This window comes from Protopterus annectens, chromosome 9.part0 (assembly GCF_019279795.1).
Source record: "Protopterus annectens isolate FY-2018-M chromosome 9.part0, PAN1.0, whole genome shotgun sequence".
Classification (NCBI taxonomy): domain Eukaryota; kingdom Metazoa; phylum Chordata; order Ceratodontiformes; family Protopteridae; genus Protopterus; species Protopterus annectens.
Genome location: NC_056743.1, coordinates 1,107,750,132 through 1,107,771,867, shown reverse-complemented (window position 1 = coordinate 1,107,771,867; position 21,736 = coordinate 1,107,750,132). Strand labels below are relative to the sequence as shown.

The 21,736-nt window shown below is 37.8% G+C and overlaps 1 protein-coding gene across 1 annotated transcript in view; it reads left to right on the top strand.

The window, feature by feature from the left end:
• The first annotated feature begins 204 nt into the window (after positions 1-204).
• The window catches only part of GPR84 (G protein-coupled receptor 84), a 48,625-nt gene continuing 27,093 nt past the window's right edge, over positions 205-21,736 (top strand). The window contains exon 1 of the mRNA XM_044083963.1: positions 205-338. The gene's annotated coding sequence lies outside the window, so the exon portion shown is untranslated. The remainder of the gene's footprint in view (positions 339-21,736) is intronic.

The window sequence follows — 21,736 nt, the reverse complement described above, 5'->3', positions numbered from 1 at the left end:
AAACTGAAAAAAAAAAGTTATCAAAAATAGGTCTGTAGCCTTCTGAACAGAATCCACTTCCCCTGCACTGTCACTTGAATAAATGATGTTAGGGATGTTAAACGAAGGAGGAAGTGCTGTATGCATATGAGTGGGACGGTACCATTATTGCTCAAGGCAGGAATTTCTCGAGACTCCATTGGAGGTGATAAATGTTGGCAAGTCAGTGCAGATGTTTTTCGTTTCAAAGGATTTCAACAGTTCACTTCAAGCTATAACATGTGATTGTGTACCTGAGTTTCAAGAGCTGTGTTTTTGCATTCCTTGCATGTTTATATCAACCTTCCTCCTGGATAACAGTAAGTCTTGCAATGTTACACTTATTGTTGCTTTTGTTGTTAAGTAATGAAACTTGTGTGATAATTTATAAAACTGTTATATTTCTTTATTTTTTGTTAACTAGTGGAGGTTTAACTAATAATGGTAACATAAAATTCACTCTGAGACATGATTTCAGATGCACGCTTAAGATCATTTCATCCACTTTTGGCACATTTCAGAAGTCAGTGTAGTTAGCTACAAAATGACATTGGAAAAGAACAAAGCATTCCTAGCAGAAGTGCTTAATATAGTCAGTGTTTCAGCTATCAAAGTTAATAATATGCAGTCTGAAAGCACTGCTTGAGAGTTATACAGGAAATACAGAAAAGCTGTATTCGTATTAATTCCAATGCACATATTCCTCTCATCATTTCCACTTGCTTTTAGTTTGCATTTACTCTTAGAAATATATTAGAGAGATTTTTTCTTCATTAGATTATGCAACGTATACTTAAATCTACGTTTGCATTTATGTTTCTCAACCACATAACAGACAGCCAGCATTATCCATACAACCTGTCAAGATGCACATTTTTATTTAATTATATTTTCAAAGTTATTACAGAATTCGAAAGATTTGAATAACAAGAAAACAATAAAAAAAAAACTTGACTGTTTGCTGCCTCAGCTTATTTCATTCATTACAGTACTGACAAGCAAAGTTTCTGACAGAGATACATTTTATAGCTTTCATAAAAAATGTTCAACTGTAGTATACTGTGGTTCAAATTTGGCTTGTTGAAGCACTATCTCCTTAAACAGAATTCATTAAGAACATTTTACTAAAAGTTAATGCATGCTAAGTCATTGCGGTGAAGATGGTAAAAATGTAGAGCACTTAAACATAAAATCAGTATGCTATGCAGGAGGGAAGTCCTCTCCCTTTGAATCCCACATGTTGTGAGCTTTGCCATGCATCAACATTATTATTCTATCTCCAAGGTGTATGAAATCTTTAAAGATGTTAACCTTTCTAATGTGCAAACAAATAAATGCACATATTCATAAATGTGCAGCTGGGTGGTGTGGGGGGAGGGGCAGGAACAAAATTCCCACATTTTTCTGTATTTTATAATTTCAGCATAATATGTTTTCATCTACTAGGATTTATTCACTTGTGTTGTCAGGAAAATGTGCTCAGAGATTTGTGTTCAGGCAGCATAGTGCAGCACTTACTAACAAAGCTAAGCTGCTGCACAGAACTTGTTTCTCCAGTTCATGTCTCATCTGGGGTACTTTCTGTGCAGAGTTTACACATCCTTTCTGTCTGTATGTGTTTTTTATTTTTTTGCAATAGGTGCCATAGTGACCCTCCAATGTACCCAAAGGTGAGCATGCCACATGTAAATGACCACATGTGAATCTTGCAACTTGTCCTGACTATTGTCCTATCCAGGATTAATATTTTTGACTTTCACTCGCTTACTTCCACTAGGTGCTGAGATAGGCTCTGACTCATTTACATTTCTAAACTGGATTAATCTGGTAACTGAAGAATGAAAGGAATGAACATTTTTACTGAATACAGTATTTTGTTTGTTGGTTTTGGGAAGGTGAACTAGAAGCAGTTATTGGTCTGCCTTCCGGTACATTTACTTTACTTCTTTTACTTAATAGTACATTCTCTCTCTTTCTCTCCCTCTCTTGCCCCCTCTCCCTCTCCCCCTCTCCCACCCCCTTTATCTCTCTCTCTCTCTCCCTCCCCCTCTCCCACCCTCTCTCTCTCTCCCTCTCAAATCACTGAAAGTCTAAATATGTACCTGTGCTGGACAGAAGCCAACAGGACTTGAGACTCTGAAATATAAAAACTATTTTAACATGGTGAAACAGGCAAACAACTTAGAGTGGATAGTTTAATAAGCAATGGCCATGGTTTGCCAAAAGACATTGTAATCATGCCAGCTGAGGGAAAATGTAATTCATTTTACTTGTTTTATCACTGGAAATGTTAGCAGGTCCGGAGACTTTGGTAGTTTCATAGGTTAGTAAAAAAAATGTAGTAAAAAACATAGGTACACATAAAGACCATCATAATGTAGAATTCATAAAGAATGATACATTTATAGTGTGGTAGTAATATTTCAGCATAAATGTGGTTTTGAGTATGCTGGCAGATCAGCATAGAGGATTAAGACTAGAAGCTAACCCAAGCTTCACCCACTAGTCTAGGGTTTGATTCCTTCATTGTCTATTTGACAGTGATGTTCTTGAGTTTTTGAGTTTCTCCCTGAGGCACTTCTGCCCATTGAGTTTACTTCCTTTGCCTGTCTGATAACCAGATAGGTGGGCTGGTCAACAGACCCTTTTCAGTCAAAACCCCATACTCCAAGAATAGTGCAGAATAAATACATTAATAGATAAACGAACAGTAAATGACACAATGTCAATAGCACATGCTACAAACTTTGTGGAAGTTAAGCATGCAAAAAAAGAGTTAAATGTATGTATACAAGACACAGTCAACAGGAAGAATTTACACTGCAGTAAGGTGCACAGAATATATAGGTTCATAGGTTCATACTAGGCTATCTGCCCTAGGGCATTTATAAGCCTAGCCCAGAGTTTTGTGGCTTTCGCCACCCCTTTAGTTTGAAGGATATTATGCCCATTATTTTGCTGTGGCTCTGTCAAGCAGTGACACTGAGGTTATCCCTGGTGTATACCTACGATCTCCCATCCATTGGTCAGGATTTCTCTTGAACAAAGCCAGCGAGGTGCTCTGCCCCACATGTACCGGGATGTTGTTCCACAGCATAGGGAGTCTCTGGGTGATGAATCTGTCCCTCCAGCACGTCCTATTAATAGCCGTGTTGAGGTTTAAGTCTCTTGCCCTTGTACTTCTGATGGATTTAGATTTTTTGAGGTGGAGCATGTTCATTAATTCCGGGTTGGACATGGCCTTGTATGTCAGGCACAGGTCACCTCTGAGCAGACGGTAAGCGACTGAATAGAGCTGGAGTTCCTTCAGTCGGGCAGCATAAGACATATTTTTGAGACCCTTTATCCTTTTGGTGAGGAACTTTTGGGGCCTTTCCAATTGCTGCAGGTGTCGGGTCAGATACATTCCGAATGGGGCATTGTACTCTATCATTGGTCTGATGAGTGATGAGTACAGGGGAACGATGACCTCCCTTGATCTAGATGTGAATCCCTTCGTGATCAGGTGGGAATGTAGAAGGTCTTCCTAACTACTTTAGCAACGTGTGTGTCAAACGAAAGGTTACTGTCAATCGTAAAATATTACTTAGTATGACAATGAAATGGACCCCCAGGATGGATACCAATATCAAAGCAGGTTATGGAGCAAACAGCAAATTGCTTAGGAGGCAAGTAGATGACAAATAAAAGGAATAACAGAATAAAAGTAAGTGTTATACGGACATCTAGCTGCCATAGCTTTTTACTTCAGTCACCTGGGAGGTTTTTTTTTTTTTACACAAGGACAGTGATATATGCCTTGATAGATTTACCCCAGTGTTCAATGGTGAGGGTCAAACTTCTATAATTTTAATTATAAAACAAACATGTAATGGGATACATATATATATATATATATATATATATATATATATACATATAAATTCAAAACAAATATTGTGTTTTGATTTAGTCGGTATATGTCCAAAGAAAACAAAGAAAATGTCAATGTATCAAAAACTAAGTCAAGAAATAATGGGTGTTATCCAGCAGACTGGGTAGGGTGCAGTGATATTATTAACTGACAGGATGATAACATCTATTCTAAGTGAACATGTGCAAGTTTTGTCATGAAAAAATTGTCTTTTGCCAGAATTGCTATTTACTATTTCATCAGGCGGATTGGGCAATTTCACTTGGCAGAATGTGTGTTTGCATGTGTGTATGAGTTTGCATGTGTGCCTAGTAAGAAAAAATTACCACTACAGGGATAGCCACCCTGTTGATGATATTCACTGTTGAGGTGATACCCCAACCCCGTATATATAATGGGAAAAGGGGGTTAATGTCAACATCGGAACTGATCACTTGAAGAAATTTTAAAATGTTTGTCTGATTTGTTCAGAGGCAAATAACACCAGGTACTGGCAGTCGGTGCACTGTCTTAAAGTTGTGAGCTGTAGTTCATGTGGCACAGGGTTTGAGTCCTTCAGACCTTCTTTGTGTACTGTGTCACCTTGAGCAAGTCCCTTAACCAGACATTGCTTCAGAGTTTTCCTAAATAGGGACTGCTTAACAAATGGGTATGTTTTTAAATTGGCAAAATGGCTAAGCTGTTCACCTCAGAGACACAAAGTAAAGGGTTTGATTTTCACCTTTGGTCATTGTCTGGATAATGGTTGGGTCAGTAATAATCTACAGACTGACTGACTGGTGTGAACCTGTTTAAAAAAGCATACAGTACTCAGTGAACGTTATGGGCATCAAACTGTTATTGTCACTTAGATATGACTGAAGTGTTCATTCTGCAGCATGTCTGTTTGCATCCTACCGATGTCATAAAAACCTCTACTGACCTACCTAAGCATCTGTCTGACCATGTCCAAAAGTTAGTAATGTAAGAAGATGCCAAGTATTTTCTGATCAGCACATGTAACTATGATTACAAAAGAGTAATGTCACTCAAATGGAAACATTTGCTCTCTCGCTCTTACTCTCTCTGTCTTTACATTTTATATATATATATATATATATATATATATATATATATATATATATATATACATATATATATATATACATACATAACCCTTTTTCCCATTTTTGCACATGGGGTCGGGGTATTACTTCAACAGTGACAGTCATCTACAGCCAAGGTTTACACCACTGGATGTCTAGTCCTTCTACCACAGCTGTTCTTTCATACCACACACTCGCACGCGCATTCACATCTATGGCCAATTTAGATGGCTTTGGAATGTGGGAGGAAACTGGACCACCTGGAGGAAGCCCACACAAACACAGGGAGGACATGTGGATTCCACATAGCAGGCACTCCAGCTGAAAGTTGAACAGAAGAACCTCTTGCTGTGAGCCAACAATGCTATCCACTACATCACCGTGCATATGAATCTCTGAAAATACATTTTTGCAGCAAGAGCAAGTAGCAATGCACCCCCAGCTTTCCCAGATACTTATATACAGCAGTTATGAGGTTGCCACATCTTGGGAAAAGGAGAGATTCCCAGGATATTGCAAATTTGATCTTCCAGGACAAATAAATAACAATTGTATACTAGTGATTACAAAAAGAGTGTTGATCATTATTATATTGATGCAAGCATGTCACCACCAACTGCACCTGATGTTTGGATTCTCTGAGGAAACACACACAGTCTCTGACTACTATTTGCCCTGTATCTGTTCAGAAAAATTACTCAGTAGTTTAACACCCACATACCTGGAACAGAGTACGACATACAGTACAATGAGCACTTAGTAATGACTGCCTGTTTCAGTTATCCAGTACCTAGATAAACCTCAACAGCCTACAACAGTTGTATCTTCTATTTGTATATGTAGTAACTTCTTAAATTCCTCTGGCTGCCTTCAACAGAATCTACTGAGATTTCTAGATAGCTACACTGCTTGTGTAATTGAGGTTTCTCTTAGCATTTCTATCCCTCTGCATAGACTTAGTGAATCCCCTAATGATACTCTACATGAAATCTATTCTTTCAAGTAGCCATTGTTAGGTCTTGTACAATGGAAACAAGTCATGCCTCTTATACAAATATCGGTTACAGAGATTTTTGTCTTTTGGATTTTCCCGGTTAGGGGTTGCCACAGCGGAACTCCGGTCCGCTAATGATTGGCAGTAGATTTTCACGAACGCCGAGGTGCCAGCTCAATGTTAAATCTTCAACGAAGGCACGCTCATTTACGCATGTCTTTGGAATGCCCACCCAACTGCAGGGAGGACATGCAGACTCCACACAGAAGGCACTCCCTGCACTCCAGCTGAAAATCGAACAGGAGAACTCTTGCTGTGAGGCAACAACGCTACCGCTGCACCACTGCTGATTTGCATCAGTTACAGAGATTAATACTTCTTAATCTGTCTCTGTGTATTAGTTCTTTGATGTCACTTTTCACTTTTAAAGATTTTTAGCTGCTTTTTTTTCAGACTGTCATTTTTCAATGTTTCCAGGGAAAGCAAATTATATCACAAAACTTGACATTATTAATGTCTTTTTATTGTAACTGTTTCACACTAAACTTATACTCCCTTGTTCTTTTGCATATAATGTGCTATCACTTTCTTCAGTGTATCATTAGGAAACATCACCAGGAAACAACACTCTCAAGAGAATAATTAATTGCAATGGTCTTTGCATGCTTACTGACCTTTAACCTCTATTCACTGATAAAGTGACAGGAACAGTTTCCATGCTCTTTTCGATGCACTTACTTTATGCAAGCTGTTGCATGTGGCAATCAGTCATCGGGGGGGGGGTGCTGGCTTGCAATACTGTTAAAACAGATGATTTGCTTCTCTGTCTATCTGTTTGTTGACTCTGTAAGATCAGGATTGAGATTGCTAAAATTTTTGATAGTGCTGGGAAATAATTTCAATGCCCCTGCAAGTTAGCCTACATGTGTATGTATGCGCTTATGTGCATTACTTCAAACACATGCTGTACCAGCAAGAGTACAGAAAAATGGTTTAAGGATACACAGCCATTTAAAAAAATTAGATTTCTGATTGAATGCTACAAATATTGCCAGATTTCACAAATTGTAACATAGAATTTGAATTATTTTATAGTACAAGATACAAAACACATCTGCAAATGTACACACATAGCTTCACTAAATATTCTTTTCTTTGAGTGCAAATTAATAAAATATTAATCATTTGTAATATAGCATGTTTTCAAACAAGTTATAACATGCCATCCTATTGCTTCTTGTTTAATAACAATCCAATCCATTTGCAAATACATATCTACTCTGAACATCCAAATAAAAATCTGACATCGACATGCTTTTTGCATGCTAGATAGTTTGTTTGTATTTACAATCCATAGTTTACTACATTAATTTGTACTTCATGTAAGTATTTTATAATTTTGAAATCATTTATTCAGAATTATCACAGGCAAGGACTGGGTGTTTATTTAAAGACAGTCAACCTTTTTAACTGTTAAAAGTCATGAAAACTCTAATTTTGCAGTACTGACAATCCCCACCCCACCTCAGATATCATGATTTTTTTTTAACATTTGGGAAGAACACAAAGAAATGCAGTGCTGACTTGTCATGTTGCTTTTTGCATACGAGTTCTCACTTGGCTTGATTCCTCCAGCTGTTTAAGAATCTTTAGTGGCCAGGCATAAATATTATACTTTCCTAAGTCATGGCATTCATCAATATCATGGTATCTTACAGTATGTTAGCCTGGGCTACAGTGCTTTACTTACCTCATACTAACATCATGGTGTTTCAGTGAAATGATTGTTACCTCACAGCTGCGGGGTCAGGGGTTCGATCCTCTATCCAGGACACTGTCAGTGCAGAATTTGCATGCCTTCCCCCTGTCTTTTTAGGTTTACTGTAGTCTCTCCCTCATATTCCAAAAACATGCCAGTTAATTGGCTTCACTAAAGTGTCCAGGTGTGTTGTACTTCCATTTACCATTACAGACCTGGTCATGGCTACAGGTTTAAGTAAGAAATGTTAAGTAAATTAAATATTTAAATTTATGTGCTACTAGGAGTGTCAGGATTATTGAAGTTTGCTTCAAAGTGCTTTCTTATATGAAAGACTATAGGACATACATGGACATCCTCATTCAACATAAAGTTGACTGAAATGTCAGTATACATGCCCTAATATTTTAACATTATGTGCCTAATGTACAACATTTTTATTCAATAAGGATGTCTGCTTAAATAAATGTTTCCTTTCCCCTCCCCAGCTACAGATAATGTTTTTCTTGCTGCTTCTTTCTTAGCAGTGGTGACTGTATTACCTCATGTGATTGTTCCTTAATTTTCTAGGCATTGTCTGTGGTTTGTTTACAGTACTTTTCTATCACTTGTGTGTTTTAATAACTGCACAGTTTTCCTGTTTATCAGCCATACCATGACATCGCATTTTGCAGCTGACGTTGTTAACTGCAGTGTGATGTTTGCATTTCACATCAGCAGGTGTTCCTGCCTTGGAAGAGTAAATAAAGCTCCACTGGCTCCCAGAACTCAGAGACAACATACTTAATCACTTACACACACACACACACACACACACACACACACACACACACACACACACACACACACACACACACACACTGAAATGAAATATATTAAAATGCATCATTTGATGGGTTGAAAATGATCCACTGCTGAAATGAATGGCATGTTTGCTCAAGGTGAGAAAAGTGTTACTGTAACAGACTAGAAAGTCACTCTCTACTTTTGTTTCAGATGGGAAGTCTGAAGTGAAAGCAGAAATCGAGACCTAGCAGGAATACACATTTTTATAAGTATGCAAAACACGACGACACTAGCTTCTTCATTGTTTATTTAGATCACTCTTTTTCTTAGTTGCAGTGAAGCAAAAAATATTGTTTCCTTCCTTTCTTTCCTTGTATAACATGCAAAGCCACCAACATTTCTCTGTTTTCTATCATTATTTATTTACGTGTCTGTTTATTTAACATATTTATTACCATATTTATTTCATTTTTTTTTTTCCAATAATTCTTTTATTTTCAATAATATGAAACAATGCATACAGCAAGAATGAAAAAACATTGTAGTAGTGAACATTAAAATGAGGCGTTGAATAATTACAGAATATAATAAGTATCCAAACAATTTAACATAGATATAAGTGAGAGAGAGGATAAAACATAAGGAAAGCATTGTCAGTGATGAAACCAAACAAACTATTATATACAGTATTTACAACATAATGTGCTGCACTTCCACTACAATAATAATGCTTGAAGTAATAAGAGCAAAAAAAAAAAAAAAGAAAAAAAACAAAAAATCAGGAAAAAATATTAAAAGAATTATCAGTGGTTCTCCATAAGTTAACAAGGACAAGAGTATATGATGCTCTAGATGTACTCCTGGGGAGTTATTCACTAAGAACTAAATCTAAAAGTTTCTTCCATAGTTTACTAAAATAGGCTCTTTTTTTTTGACCTTTTATAATGAATTTATGAGCTGAAATATGTTTGTGAGCCATTTCTTTGAATTTTCCCCAACTAAGTTTGGTGCGATCTAACCAATTGCTAGTGATGTATAGTTTAATAAGTGAACAGAGGATAATTAAAATGTGAAGTTGCATTTTTGATACTTTGGATGTAGGAATGTGAAGAATAGCTGTTTCCACGAGAGTGGAGGTGTAATAACCCATTTTTCCAGACGGACTTTCAGAGAACACCAGAGTTTGTAAGAATGCTTGCAATACCACATAATGTGAAGCAAGTCCGCTTTCGGATAGGAACAACAGGTGCAGGAGGGAGGTGAATTGTTAAATTTATTAAGAGTTACAGGAGTATAATAAGCGTTGTTGTTTAGCATCATTTGTGTATATAGGAGTTTTTGAAAAGGAGAGCTCTAAAGTAGATTTTATAGCTGAGAGTTTTGATCCTCTGTAATGGTAGGTCCGATGGTATTCCAGTAGTTGGAGAAAAGACAATTTGAATCGTAGATCATGTTAGTCAATAGCTTGTAAGAGGATGATATTGTTTTTTTAGTGCTTGAGATTGCAGAAATAACTTCAACTAGTTTGTTTAATTCCTGAGTATTGGGAGAAAGGTTAAAAAGTTGTGCCAGTATAGTTTCTCTTAGTTGTCGAAGAATAACTGTGTATTTTTTATTAGTACCCAAGATTAACCGTATCTCGGGTAAAGTTTTAGACCTATGTTTGAGAATATCCCATACATTGAGATACCATATTTATTTCATTTAAGTGGATCCATTTCAGGTTTTGCTTTTACTGAGTAAACAAAAGATTCTGCATACTATTTAAAATGTTGTAGGTCACCTATCATATTGCTTCATATACGTAGGTGTTGTTCGTAAAAGGGTTGTAAGCAAGGGCAGTTCTGTAGTGTCTAGTTACTGGGTAGCATATCAGCCTGATACCAACATTAGGTAATAATGTAAGATAGCCATTATGATTTGATAAGCTAGATGTGACTTTACAGTTGTGTTAAATCTAATAATGGTAATAAAGCACATTACTGGAGTTTGAACAGAGTTCCATATATGTGGGATAGTTCTGCTCCGACTGTTGTGGAGCTTATAAGACTTATTTTACAAGAACAACTTTAAGAACTGTAAGGATCTCAACGTCACATCAAGAGATCACATTTCGGAGGTGCACACATTTTTGCATTAATCTAAGTGGGAACATGATTTGGGAAAGTCAATGCAGCTAGGTGTTGCAGAGACTATCCCTTCTCTGGAACGGCTTCCCATCTATGAGAAGCAGAGTTCTTTCCTAACTCAATTCAAGTGTAACTTGGGCCAGTGAATGGGGAATCAGAAATTTCCCCCTGACTGGCAAACTGGTACTTATGTAAACATCAGCAGCCTGTAAATGCTTGACTGCTCATACCCAATCCTACATATAGCCCTTAATATACCTCTAGGGTATCAAAGCTTATCAGTTGCATTTAGAAAGTATGGCACATCTTAAAAAGGCCTCCTGGTGTCATTAGCCTAGTAATCATCTATGAAGCTATTAACCTAGTCATTATCCAGATCAGTTCCCCTGGATGTGAAGATTTAGGATACTGGATGCTTCAATGATCCTTTACGGATTGTTGTGGGCATTACTGCCCACAACAGATATAGTACCATTTAGGGCTGTACTGATTATTTCTGCCATTTAAAGTGCTGTTGTGTTGTACTAGTTCAAGATGTTTCACTTCAGCTGCCCCTTTAGCCATAGAAAACACTAACATTTGAAACCAGGCACTGAGAATAGTTATATGGCTTGTATAGCCTAAATTATTAATCATTCAGCATGCAAGCATGTTGTAAACATGTTCAACTGTTGTTGTACTGCACAATGGATGTCTGAGAAGGACCTGGTCTAAACATTACTATCATATCACTCTATCAACTGAAGAATAAGGAAAATAAAAATACTAATTGTCACTTACTGATAAAAAAAGAAATATTAATTTTGTTTTATTTATATTTAAGGATGTTTGTTATCAGAAGGCATACTGTTTTACTTTACTGGGAGATATACTAGTCCTTGCAGTGTGCATGCAGACAGAGATCACAAATGCAGAGAAGCTGGTTATGTATGAAAGACAGAGAGAGCAAGGGAAAAGAGAGAGAGAGAGAGAAGAAAGACATACATAACCAAGCCAGACAATTTATAAGGGGAAAAAAAACATACATGGCAAGTATTTCAGGTTTCTTCTATGTAAATTACAAGAAGCAAACAGAGTCTGTGATTTCCCTTGAAGTCTCACAAACACAGTATGTCAGTATATTAGGTCCAAAAACAAACAGTGAGGAACCTTCTCTGTGTGAAGGATCTAAGATTCCCTAGAGTTCAAGCAACTAATAAAGACCATGCTGTGAATATCCAACCTAGTAACAGGTGGTAGAAATACTTTCTTTAAAACTTTCCACTGTATAAATCCACTAATGAAAGTAGGCAAGCACAACCTGGTTCAAGGTGAATCTTTGTTAAAAACACACAAACAAAAGATCCAAATAGTAGTTGAAAAAAACAGAATAAAGCATAGAAATTCACCATTCCAGTTACATACCTGTTTAAAAGCATTGGAGTGGCTTACTAGGGCAGCTGTGTTGTAAAAGACAATTAGCATGTATGGGCGTACTTTCTTTGAAGTTTGTGCATCAGGACCGGCAACTCGGCACGTAAAAATCTACTGCCAATCATTAGCGGACCGGAGTTCTGCTGTGGCGACCCCTAACCAGGAAAAGCCAAAAGACACAACAACTTGCTAAATACCCCTTCCCACATATACCAGTGCAGTTCAAAACACTGTTTTCCCACTTCAAACTCTGTGATATGTTAAACTAAACTAAATTAAAAGTTAAACTGAAAGGTACACATGCATAGATGCTAAAACTTCTGAAAGCATTTCATTGCAGAATCAAAAAAGAAAAACTTAACTGTGGAGCTTTTCTCCCCGGGCCTCCGCTGAAAATGGACCTACGTCCAGTCAGACACTCTCGGTCAACAAATATAAATAAATAAATAAATAAAATAAATAAATAACTTTACAAAAGTGGTTTACAGTGCTAGTTGCAATGGATGTGATGCATTTTAAGTGAAAAAGACTATTAATAAAATGAAACAAAAGATTGTGGGTCATATATCTGAGAGCCAGTGTTAATGTAGAAATGATGCCCTGGCCAGGCATCTTCAATTCCACAGAAGACACTCTGGGTTTAAATTTCAAATACTTGATCACATAGACCTCAGTGAACTTGAAGGAGACATCCAAATACTTTAGAAAAGCAGCAACTTATGTGGCAACCTAGGCTGAACTCTTTAGAAAGCCTTGACTAAACTACTATTGCTCACTGAAAAGTGTATTAGAGCTACGAAGGTTGCCCCATTGTTTACAAGACTGAAGATGTGAACTTTATTTATTCATTTATTTACTTGCAATTATTAACAATTTATTAACTTTGTAAATGAAATTTAATTTTTTTTAAATGTAATATTATGGTACTGTCTTATTAATTATTAATTTTGTTTTAGCAGATATATTTGTATATAAATAATTATCTGTTTATAATAATCCCTTTTTTAAATCTTTAAATCTTTATTCTAATTAAATCTTCATTTTCTACTACTTTTGATTACCGTAGAACCTCATTTGAGCAAGCTCAGATGCTCATAAGCCTAGTACTTATTATGCAGCAGGAACTTCTTATTGTAACATTTGTTAATGTCTGTTATGTACTTCACAGATAAAGATTCTAGTTGTCAACTGATGTACTATGTTCTTCATCTGTAAATATGTTGTAAGCAATTGCTATGTAAATTGTCAGTCGCTATGTAATCCAATGTAACTACTGTCTGTTTGTTTTAACTGTGGAGCTTTTCTCCCTGGGCCTCCACTGAAAATGGACCTACGTCCAGTCGGACACTCCTGGTCAACAAATATAAATAAATAAATAAATAAATAAATAAATAAATAAATATGCATGAGGTTATTAGTTTTCTCAGTTTTTGAATGTGTTTGTTTATATGGGAAACTTTATGATTGGGCTCTGTGGGTAATAGGTATGGTGGGAGGGTTGTTATATTAAGTTGTAGGGATGCTTTATGTTTGAGTAATATAGTTGGTAGAATATGTGGGGTGTGCATAGGGATGGTTCTTGAGTTGGTGGGAGGGGAGCTGAGCGAGGGTGAGACATGAGTGGTGGTGTGAGTAGTAGTACAGTGGTAGTGGTTGAGTGGGGGAATGATGGAGCTTTGGTAGGATGTAAGATATGCAAGGAGAGTGCATGCAGTGAGCATAGGTAAGGTATGCTTGTACATGTTAGTTGAGGAGGTGTGATACTAGTGGGAAGATGGAGGAGGTAGTGTTGGGTTAATGCTGTGGTTGGCTATTGGAAAGATGGGAGGGGTTTGTGAGTGTAATACATGTGGGACCACTGGGGGTGGGAAGGAATAGGGGGCAGGGTCGGGAGTGAAGCGGGTAGAGACCCTGTTAGTTGCTCTTATGAGGGGGCTGGAAACAATCAGGTAACAGAGTTAACTGATAAATGAACATATGATAGTGACAAGGGTGGTTGTAGTTTTAAAAATGGTGCCTGCCACAGGTAATATTTATTAACTTTGGGATTGTCTTAAGGTAATAAACAGGGAAGGGGGAGGGGAGAACAAGGGTGTGAGCAGGAAGTTCTTTGTACTGCTGCTAATGAGCCAAAGCAAAGATAAGTTTGTGTTTAAGAAACAATCACAACTGACCAAGGACTGCTCTGAAACTGTAAGTCATTTCTTAACCATTTCTCAGGTGGAAAAACAGGATAACCTTGTATCAGTAGGCTACTATGGTCTCATTTTAAATTAACAAACACACAGTATTGATCAGTTATGGATACTATTTGCTAACAGAAGGGAATAAGAGAGAAAGTGGAAGATGAGTGTCTGTGTGTGTGTGTGTGTGTGTGTGTGTGTGTGTGTGTGTGTGTGTGTGTGTGTGTGTGTGTGTGTGTGTGTGTGTGTGTATGTGTGTGTGTGTGGGGGGGGGGCTGCTTACAAGCCAAAGCAGAGTGCTCTCCAGGGGAAAATGAATATTGGCTCAAACAGGATGACACATACTCAAAGTTAACTTTAGCTGTTTGCAGACAGTTCAGAGTTCAGACCCGGACTGCGCTTTTCTTATAAGAATGATAAAGATAAACGTAAAGTTGTAGTCTCCACCTGCATTAGTTTTAATAAGTTTCTTCAAATATGGGCAGCATACCTCTCAACCTCTTACCGCAAGATGTCTGGATAGAGCCATAAATAAAAGTGGGACAAATGCCCAAAAAATACGGACAGTTTTTAAATATTGCTCTTACAAACTTAGAAAGTTGATAGAATAACAGGTTTTGCATTAGCATGAATTTTCTGAAGAGTATGAAGTCTGAATCTCAAATGTCTGTCATTATTTTCTTAGTTTAAGCATTAACGATTTGCCACTAATTTGACAGGAAAAAAACACAATTTTATGAAAAATTGACCCAAAATATGGGGCAAAAATCTGGACATTCTGAGAAAATCTATACAGTTGAGAGGCATGATGGGCATTAAAATAGTAAGAAAAGCCCAAGAGAGTTAGATAAAGCCAATAATGTTAATCAAAGCATGAGAAAGAGCCAAGCAAACAGTTGTGTTGTTAGTGCAAGTGGTCAGACTAAAGAAATGGAAGGTGTGTACGTCTGTTAACGAAAGTAAGCAATGCGCAAGTCAATTATTGTAATACAGCATTAGAGTGACGACCAATATAGGCAGGGCACTCTGCCATAGTTTGTGAACACAACCATTCACTGGGTGGCATGGATGTAAAAGTGCAAAACCTTCTGCCTCTGGTGAAGAGAAGGAAAGCTATGACAAGCATAATACCTCAAGAATCAGCAATGCAAAACATCTCATGAGCAGTGTAAGATGCTTATACATAAAGTAAGCAAAATGACAGTCACAAGGGTTGCACAATATGGAAAACCAAATTAAGTCATGATAAAGTAGAACATCACAACAGGTAAGGCACGTGAGTGTGTATCACACTTAGTCAGAAACCTCATGAAACCACAGCATCCTTATCATGTGGCTATGACTGCAGCTTCCTTCATGTCAAGGGAAGAAGGAGAAACATGTGGATGCTGAAGCATGGATGTACCAGGAATCTAAGTGCATGTGTGATATCTACTGATCATATATCTTAATCAGTGTGCGTTTATTTTTTCCTAGAAGATCTTGTGTTGAAGTACTAGACTTTTTGTATAAATTTATTTATTGTCCAACTAAAGCATCATAATTTTATTTTTACCTTGTTGCATATTGTTACTATTTATTTTTTAGCCACCTTCTTATACAAATTTATACTGTCTTATTTCTTCTAGTTTCTATTGACCTAACATTCCTAGTAGATGCAGCAATTCCCCGTATAGCAGGACATTTTTCCCATTATTTGGCATCACTGCACCTGCTTTTCACCGCATACATTTTCTGTCTGCTCATGTCCTGATCTCTAACTTGTCATTCTGGTTTTAGCAACAGTCCAGTTTAAGCAGCAGCTGTTAATCTCCTAAACCACTAACTTCCTTCTGTGTTCTAGCTGCGTAGTTATGAAACAAAACTGCTTTTGCTGTGTTAACTTGTTCCAAATATTCTGTTTATTTATTTATTTATTTACATTTGTTGACCGGGAGTGTCCGACTGGATGTAGGTCCATTTTCAGCGGAGGCCTGGGGAGAACGCCTCCACAGTTAAAATAAACAAACAGTAGTTACATTGGATTACATAGCGATTAACAATTTACATAGTAATTACTTACAACATATTTACAGATGAAGAACATAGTACATCAGTAGACAACTAGAATCTTTATCTGTGAGGTACATAACAGACATTAACAAATGTTACAATAAGAAGTTCCTGCTGTATAATAAGTACTAGGCTTATGAGCATCTGAGCTTGTTATAATCAAGGTAGTTAGTGGAGAGGAAAGAAAGGTAGTGGTTGGATGGGGTGGGTGATATTAAGAGTGGGAGTTGTAAGGGCATAGCCAGCATGTTTTTAGGTGCGCTTTTAGTAAAGTTTTAAAGTGGGTGCATGATAGTATGGAGGTAATTGTGGGTGGGAGGGAGTTCCATAATTTGGCTATGGTGCAAGAGAATAGCGCTTCACCAGCAGAGTTATTGGCTTTAGTGATGTGCAAGTGATTTTTGGATCTTAGTGGTCTGGTGGTGCGATAGGGTTGGAGTAGATTCTGGAGGGATGGGACATTTAGTGGATGGTTTACTAGTTTGTAGGCGAGTGAGAGTTGATACCATTGAAGGAGGTGAGGGAGTTCAAGCCAGCCCAATTCAGCAAGTGAGAGACAGTGATGACTACGGTAGGATGCCCCTGTGGTGAATTTGGCGATTTTGTTGTAGCAGGTCTCTAGCTCGTTTAGATCGCATTGCCTTAGGTTGGTATATATTGGAGAGGCATAAAGTAGGGTGGAGATAAGAAGTTGCTTATTTCTGTATAACGCTCCTAGTTTTTTGTGGACTTATTTTATGGTCATGGATATGTGAATGTCAAATTTTAGTTTATTGTCTATTTCCACTCCTAGCAATTTGGTGTGTTCAGTTGGGTATATAGTGGTGTTGTCTTTTGCTGTGATGTTAAAGTGAGAGTTGTTTTGAGTATGTTTGGTGGGTTGGAAGATGAGTAGTTTAGTTTTGTTTGGGTTGAGTATTAACTGGGCATCGGATAACCAAGTTTCAACAGAGGAAAAGGCTTCCGGTGTGACTTTTTGCAGTTTGGGTAGGGAATGGGCTGAGCAGATGATGGTTGAGTCATCTGCGTATTGTATGAGTGTGCCATGTTTGGTGGCAGAGGCTAGATTATTGGTGAAAACAGAGAAGAGTAGGGGTCCAAGGATGGATCCATGGGGAAACCTATGGTGACAGGTAGTTGGGGAGATATGTCATTCTACCATACAATGGATTGTTGGCGGTCAGACAGATAACTCTGAAATCAGTTGGTGACTGATTGAGAGAATGATAGCTTATTGAGGACAGAGATAAGTTGTTTGTGTGGGACCATGTCAAATGCTTTAGATAGGTCTAGGAAAGTAGCAGAGGAGAGATAGCCATTGTTTTTATGCTGAAGGATAGTGTTAGTAAAGGAGAGTAAGGCAGTGGTGGTGCTATGGTTTGGTCAGAAACCATGCTGAGTATTGGAAAGGAGGTTGTTAGTACGAAGGTAGTCTGAGATCTGAGAGTGTATGCATCTCTCTAGTATTTTGGAGAGTGGAGAGAGAATAGCTATGGGGCGGTAATTGGTTAGTTCTGTAGAGGGTCCACCTTTGTGGAGGGGAATTATATGTGATACTTTCCACAGTGTGGGAATGTAATTTTCTGACAGAGATCAGTTAATCAAGATGGATACTGGGTAGGCCAGAGCATCAGCTGTGATTTGTAGGTATTCACTTGGGAGGTTGTCTGCTGCTAATTTGGTGGGTTTAAGTTTAGTTAAGAGTTTTTTTATGTTGGAGCCAGGAACAGGAGAAAAAGAGAAGGCAGTGGGGAGATTACTAGTTGTAGGTGTGGGTTGGAGGGGAGGGGGGTTGTGTTGTTTAGCTAGTGATAGTATGGTTTGTGTGAAGTGTGTGTTGAATGAGGTAACAATATTTTCTGAGGAGTGAGGGATGTTAGGAGGAGGGGTACTGACTTTACCTGGGTGGAGGATGGAGTTTACGGAGAACCAGAATTGTTTGGGGCTGTGTTGTGAGAAGTCTAGGGCAGACTGGTAGTATTGGAATTTGTCCTGTTTTATTAGCTTTTTGACTCTATTGCATAGTTCTAGGAATTTCTGTCTAGTTGAGGGGTTTTGGTTTTGCCAGTGCTCCCAGGCTTTATCCCTGTTTTTCATTTCTGACTTAGTGGTTTTCTGTAGCCATGGGGAGGGTTGTGCTTTGGTTCTGGAAAATCTTATGGGGGCATGGTAATTAAGGATGCTCAGGAAGGTAGTATTAAAAAATTCAACTGCGTCATCAAGACTGAGGTACTTTAGAGGATGCCAGTTACATTCTTTGAGGGATGAGATGAATGTGAGTGGGTTAAAGTTTAGTTTTTTACGTATTTGACGGTAGATGACATGTTTAGCTTGGTATAGGTATTTTTTGAGTAGGAATGTTGGGGAGTGATCACTGAGGCTATCTGATAAGCAGCCTGTTGTTTCCTAAGGCAGGATCTGTGCTTCAGAAACTTAGCAATTTAGTCGCTTTGCCTTTCAATTGATGTGACCTTACAAGCCTGCATACATTTTACTGTGCTATCCTAGATTATGGCAGAAAAAAATTGAACAAGGGCCAATCACCATCATAATCGATATTATACAAATGTGGCATAAACTCAGGAAAGCTTACAGCGATCATCAATGAAAGCACTTACAGATTTTATTTGTTTGCAACTTTCCTCTGTGGCTATAGTCATGAATAAAGCAATACTAGAAATGGCTGCACCTATATCTGCATGTCAGCAAACTAAGGTTTGAAAATACAGATACCACTTTCTTTGGAAGTGCTGCCATTCCAGACTTGTACACTGCTATTTGTAAAGCCATTAAGGAGTCTTCGTTTGGCAGAAATGCCCAGAATAGAATACATTTATGGGTCTATGGCTAGATTATTAAACTGTGGCAGATCTGTGGTTTGTTGGCTGGATTATTTAGCTGTGACAGATCTGTGGGTCTGGGCCTCTGCTGAAAAAGGACCTGTGTCCAGTTGGAAGTTCCCGGTAAATAAATAAATAAATAAATAAAGTGTTCTTAGATACTACATATTTGTTGCTTTTCAAATACCCCCATAATCTTCCTGGTTTCATCTATATTAACAGGTAGGAATTTATAGTGAAGCAGTATTATTACACAGTCTAGTTTTGGAGACAGCTGATGACAAATAGATAATTTCTAGTGTTGGCACCTTGGGATTGTGATGCATCATTTAATACAAAAGAGATGAAATATGCAATGTGGATTGTAGTGTCTGCCTTGTACTTTCATTCTTGATGGCAAGATACTCATGCGCAAGGACTAAATGTATGAGAATTTATTTTTGCTGGTTTCACTCTGTGTTGCAGCTTTAACCATGGTGCGTTAATCTGAACATTGTTAAGTTGGGGAAGCAAGAAGGATAGAATCCCTTTAGGCAATGTGCTTTAGAATGCTCCAGCAGGTGTAATCCCTCATACTATAATATAGCATAGATTCATGCAGGTCAGAAAGCTTCTTCTTCTTCTTTCGGCTTTTCCTGGTTAGGGGTCGCCACAGCGGATCAACTGTCTGCTCATGATTGGCAGTGGAGTTTTTATGGTGTTGAGTTGCCAGCCCGGCACCCAACCTTCTACAGAAGGCACACACATGCACACACTCACACCTAGGGCCAATTTAGAATATGCAGTCTTACATGGTACTGACAAAGGAAATATAAACATTAGCCCAGATTACTGGTAACGGATGGAGACCCTCACTTGTGTACGTTTAGTGAAGGTTACTGGTAATTGATGGAGATCCTCACTTCTGTGATAAATGTTTAGTGAAGGTTACTGGTAACTAATGAAGACCCTCACTACTGTACTAAATGTTTAGTGTAGGCATACATGATTGATGCTATTGGATTCAGTCACACCTTACCACCAGCTTAACAGACATGAATCAGAATGGGGCATCTAAAGTCATACTTTATTGCTGTGTGTGCTATCCAGGTTGATCAAGTTGCAGGCAACATGCTACACAATATTCCACAGTGATTAATGAATTGTGTGGATATTTGAAGTGTTAACATACTGCATTTTGTCATACCTTTGTAGTCCAAATTTTGTGGTTATCCTTTGGACATTTCAAAAACCACATGACTACTAAAACCTGTAGACCTGTGGTGTCATCTATCATTAAGTATTAACTCAGAAAATGACAACATACTGAACTGAAAAAGTAGTGAACTAGTACCAGGGACACTGATTTAAGACAAGGATTTAAAAGTGCTGTTCAAAGGCTCTTTGGTTCTAATGTTTTTGGATATGCTATGGAATGTACTCCAGTTTGTCTTCTAAACTTGCAGCAGAAGCAAACTTGCATTGCCTGGTAATAAATTCCCGTGGGACATGAGACTGCAACATGTCGCCTACCTTTCCATGTTGCTGTACCAGAAATTACAGTGAGAAAAAAAGTTTTACTACAAGAGTTGAAATATTGATGGCGAAACTGTATTATATACTTTGCCTTCTTTTAAATATATATATATATATATATATATATATATATATATATATATATATATATGGGTCCCCTACGAAATTCTGAATGCACAGAATCCCAACACCCAAAATACCGAGACGAAAAGCCCGAAACCCCACATTACCGAAACGTTAAAAGCGCAAAATTCAAATTCGCAAAACTAATACATATATACAGCACACACACAAGCATACACACACCCTCCCCCCATAACCAAACAAACCACCCTACACTAAAGATAAGAAGGAGGGCTTCACCCCCCCCACACACACACCCCTACTTTATCATTATAACTCCAGGATTGCACAAACATATACACAAGACAAACTCACACCCACACATTACAGTTCCACACACACACACCACAGTCACAACACACACTTACACATACTAAAGCCCCGCACAAATACACTTACCCACACATACTTACCTGAACCGCAACACCAGAAGCGCTAACTCAAAATCCCTTAACATCGGGATTTTGACTTTCGTGCTTCTGGTTTTTTGGTAATGTGGGGTTTCAGGCTTTTTGTCTTGGTATTTTGGGCGTCGGGTTTCTGTGCATTCAGGATTTCATAGGGGACCAATATATATATATACTGAAAGCAATTTTCATGCAGTTAAAGCAACAATTATAGATTAAATTGATAACTTCTCCCCAGTCTTTGTAGAGAAATCTAACATTCCAAAAATAAGCTTGTTGAACTTCAAAAACTGAATGAAGCTTTAAATTTATGGGGCAATACACATGATATCATGCAACTGTGTCAACAAAAGCAAATCTGACTTTGGCACAAACCTGTCAACTATCCAAATTTTTGCAGAATGTCCATATTTTTCCCTCATATTTTCAGCCTGTTTGTCACAAAATTTTGTTTTTCTGGCCAGTCTCTGTGAAATCATTGGGGTTTGAAGTCAGAAAATACTGGCAGACATTTGAATT